The sequence below is a fragment of the Orycteropus afer genome, unplaced genomic scaffold (genome assembly GCF_000298275.1).
Source record: "Orycteropus afer afer isolate SDZICR_OR568_19922 unplaced genomic scaffold, OryAfe1.0 scaffold00472, whole genome shotgun sequence".
In the NCBI taxonomy this organism is placed as follows: domain Eukaryota; kingdom Metazoa; phylum Chordata; class Mammalia; order Tubulidentata; family Orycteropodidae; genus Orycteropus; species Orycteropus afer.
In genome coordinates this window covers 753,715-758,707 of record NW_006922059.1, presented here as the reverse complement: position 1 = coordinate 758,707, position 4,993 = coordinate 753,715, and positions in this window count along the sequence as shown.

Here is a 4,993-nt window from a genome sequence, read left to right as displayed (position 1 = left end):
GTGCTGCCTACAACTGTCTGTGAGTGAGCAGTCACTGTTCAGCCTGAAGATTCATCATTTGTTGGAGTCAACAGCCGGTGTACTGCCTGCCAGCCTTGAGCTTCTCAGCCCCCTGTGGGGAAAAGCCTCCAGCCTGACGTTTGCTCCAGGGTCTTTGGACCTGCCAGCTTCTATACATTTGTGAGCCATTTTCCTAAGATAAATTTCTCTCTCTCTTTATATATATATATAAGCTTGCTAGTTTTTGTTTCTCTAGAGAACCAAGTCAAATACAATACCTAACAACAACAACAACAACAACAAGAAGCTCCTTTTCTAGGTTCTGTCTTCTGATATTCCCTAATTCAAAGGGGATTCAGAAAATCATTCTTTCCCTAATGTGACTGCTCTAAACCTCAGAATGACTGTACAGAAGCAACTCAGTCAGCCATTGAATATTGCAAGCTCTGAACCCTGACCCTCTCTCTTTTCCTCAAAGGCAAGTACCATTCCACTAAAGCAACTTGAGGACAGGGATCTCTCCCTCTGCATCGCTCCATGTCATAAGGAGCTCTTGCTTTCATTATTAATATCATTTGTTAGAACATTCCATGTGTCAGAAACCATGAGAAGTGCTTCATACTTATGGTCTTGTTTAATACTCACAGCAGCTTTTATAGAGTAGGCATCATTTATATCATTTATATATTATAGAGTATCCATCATTTATATCATTTTATATTCAAGGAAACTGAGTCTAAGAAGTTAAGACCATTATCCTATATTATCTCGTCAATAGGAGAATTTTATGGATTGAATTTCATCCTTCAATAATATGTGTCATAAATCCTAATCTCTTTTTCTATGGTTATAATCCTATTTGGGAATAGGTTGTCTTTGTTATGTTAATGAGGCAAGATTAGTGTAAGAGAGCATTGAGTCAAACTCTTATAAAATATTAAAGGATCAGAGTAAGCATGGAAGATAGACGGCAAATACATGGAGATATTACTCCAGAGCAACACAGAGGGAAAAACTTCGCCTAGACCCAGTGCCATGATTTTGGACTTCTAGCTTCCTAAACTGTGAGAAAATAAATTTTTGTTTGTTAAATTCATTCACTTATGGTATTTCTGTCATAGCAACAATGCAACGCAATGCACTGCCATCGAGTCAGATCCAACTCAGAGTGACCACTCCTTGGGTTTCCGAGGCAGTATCACTACGGAAGTAGATTGCCCAAACTTCCTGACTAGGTAATTGAGAAAATGGCAGAATTGAGGTTGAAATTCAGTTGAGGAAGATTCAAAAAATGATTTTCTTAACAACCCTACCCCTCTGGTCTCTGCCCACTTTCACCTCCCAGTCCCCAGCCTCACCTCCCTCCCTTAGATTGTACTCTGCCATAACAGACATGTTACTCTTAGGTCATTGAAGTCGTTTAGAGGCCAGACCTTCACTTTCCCCTAGGAGTTTTGTCAGCTGTGACAGATGTTTATCTGTTCTCTGCCTTGAATGTCCCCAATTAGAGTGACTTCATGGCTTCTCTTAGCAGTCTGTTCCATTGCCTAACTGCTCCCTGCTGTCTAGCATTTCCCCTTGTAGTTAACTTTGATACTCTTCATTGCAGCTTACAGCTTGTTAATTCTCATTTTGTTCTTGTTGATTAACAAGAAGACTGATCCCTGCCCTTTCCATAATATCATTTTATAAATGTGTCAGCAGAATGATGGCTCCCTTCAGCAACCCTTCCTCAACTCCGAGCAGTCTCGGTTCTATTAACCTCCCTACAGAGGTCTCACTCTTCAAGCCTGGGACTATTTATGTCCCTCTTCTCTCAACTGTGTCAATTACCCTGTGTCCTCAGATAATTTATAGTGTCCAAAAGGGAGCCCAGGCCTGGGGAGACAGCCAATTCCATGCACGGACATGCATGATGAGGTTGAAGCTCTTACTGTCTGCAAAGTGATCTCTTAATTATTATTATTATTTTTTCCTCAGGCAGACAGCCAAGATTTCTCCCTCTCAATGTCCTTTTTATGAACTTGAAAACATAGATGGTGAGAACTGATTTAAACCCTGTGGATCACCTCTTTTGTTTGCAAGTGAGTAAACTGAGGCACAGAAAAAATGAGGAAAGTGCCAAGGCCACACAGAGATTCAGTGATAGCGTGGGAATGAGGACAAGGTCTGTAGTCTTTCAGTTCAATATTCTTCTCACTGCCATGCTAAGATTGGGTTTGTGAAAGTGCAGCCTGTACTTCTACCAAAAGGAATAGGGCCCAAGAGTGTGGTGACATGAAAAGCAACAGAGCAAAGAGGGGTGCAGAGGAGATGGCAGTGTGACATCAAACATCAATTAAGTCATAGATGTGGCAATTAAGTCATGGATGTGGATCACATGATGGAGTGAGGAACACTTTTAGTGGAGATGTGGGGGCACAAACATAGGGTGTTGATTTGAGAAGCTAAGGAATAGAAATGTAAACATACATGTTTCTGAAAGAGCCTCCTGAGAACATGGTTTAGGATAGTGAAGAATTTTAGTGGTTAAAGTAACAGGCTTACAGAAGATAGATCTGAATTTGATCCCACGCTCTGACATCTTTTAGCAAAATATTCTCAATCAATTCTTTTAACTTCTCTGAGCCTGATTTCTCATTTCTAAAATAATAATAAAATAGAAATAAATAAAGCCTTTCCATTCTATTAATTTTATTTAGTATGTAATGTATATTATACATGTAATATGCTGCAAGTAATATATGCATAATATAAAATAGTAATACATTTTTTAAAAAAACAGAAATGACTCTACCTTCTAGGGCTAATGTGACAGATGCATATGATAGCCAAGCTATCATATTATAAAGTATCCATCATTTATATCATTTTATATTCAAGGAAACTGAATGAGTCAGTTCTGACTTAATGGCTACCCCATAATGTCCAATTTTTTGGTTAGCAGACAAAACAAACAAACAAACAAACAAAACAACCTGTGTAATCACAACCTAGGGACTCCAAAAAGGTTGAATATGTCCTTAGTGCATATGTAACATATACAAGCAACACTATTAGCATTTCTTGGTCTTCTTAAGGGGAGAGACCCAGGCCCTACTCCTTAAGCAATGAGAGAGCTGAGGAAAGGAGAGGAAAGCCAGGGGGACCAGGCCAGAGCAAAGAAGCAGAGGAAGGGATGAAGGTAAGGGGAGGGACCCAGGCCTCACACCCCAAGTGGCAGGAAAGTGGTAGGGATCCAGGAAGGAGAGGGAGTAGAGGTTTCAAACAACTAAGGGAGAGAAACTTGTCTGTTGGTTTGTCCTACTGTGGTGGCGTGTTGCTGTGAGGCTTGAGGCTGTGCCTCCAGTGTTCCAAACTCCAGTGGGGTTGCACATGGTGCACAGGTTTCAGTGTGGCTTGCAGACTGAGAAAGACTAGGAAGAAGGAAGAGGCCATCCCCTTCACAAAGAATTGGCTAGGGAAAACCTTATGAATAGCAGAGAAACACTGATACAGTACTGCTCAATGTTATGAATAGCCTGGAAACATTGGCTGATACAGTGCAGGAGGACAAGCCATTTAGGTGGGAAGGATCTCAAAATATGACTAGGAAAGAGCTGCATCATCAGAGTAGAAACAATCTTACTGATACGGATAAAATAAAGCTGTCGAGACTTCCTTTTATTGATGTGGCATGACTCAAATTAAGGAGAAACAGCTGGAAAGATCCATTAATAATTGGAACATGGAATGTCCAAAATATGAATCCAGGAAAATTGGAAGTTGTCAAAAATGAAATAGAACACATAAAGGTTGATATCCTAGGCATTAGTGAGCTGAAATAGACCGGTTTTGGCCATTTTGAATCAGAGAACCATATGATCTGCTATGCTGGGAATGACAATATGAAGAGGAATGGCATGATATTCATCATCACAAGAGATGTTTCAAGATATATTCAGAAGTACAATGCTGTCAGTGACAGGATAACATCCATGTGCTTACAAGGAAGATGAGTTAATATAATATTCAAATTTATGCACCAGCCAGCAAAGCCAAAGATGAGGAAATTGAAGATTTTTATCAACTTCTCCAGGCTGAAATTGACCAAACATGCAATCAAGATGTCTTAATTATCACTGGTGATTGGAATGCAAACGTTGGAAACAAAGAGGAATCACTGGCAGTTGGAAAACTTGGCCTTGGTAGCAGAAATAATGCTGGAGATCACATGACCGAATTTTGCAAGACCAATGATTTATTCATTGCAAATACCTTTTTTCAACAACACAAAAGGCAGCTATACATGTGGACTTCACTGGGTGGAATACACAGGAATCAGACTGACGACATCTGTGGCAAGAGGTGATGGAAAAGCTCAATATCTTCAGCCAAAACCAGGCCAGGAGCTGATTGTGGGCCACACCATAAACTGCTCATTTGCAAGCATAACTTGATGTTAAAGACAATTAAAACAAGTTCATGAGAGCCAAAATATGATCTTGAATATATCCCTTCTGAATTTAGAGATCATCCAAAGAAGAGATTTGATGCATTAAACCCCAACGACCAAAAACCAGAAGAATTGTGGGATGACATCAAGAACATCATCCATGAAGAAAGCAAGAGGTCATTTAAAAAGATGATAAAAGAAGGAAAGACCAAATGGATGTCAGAAAAGACTCTGAAACTTGCCCTTGAGCAGAGAATGGAATGGGTACATATATGGATCTCTTCCAGTCAGTTGGCCAGGTGGCTGTCTTCCAAATCTCTTGGCATAACTCAGTGAGTGCCTCCAATGGGGCATCCGTTTGTGGACATATCTCAATTGGTATTTTGTCAATTCCTGGAGCCTTGCTCTTTGCCAGTTCCTTCATTGCAGCTTTGAGTTCCTCCTTCAGTACCATTGGCTCTAGATCATATGCCACTTCCTGAAATGGATGAAGATCAACCAGTTCCTTTTGGTACAGTGATTCTGTGTATTCCTGCCATCTTCTTTTGATGTTTCCTG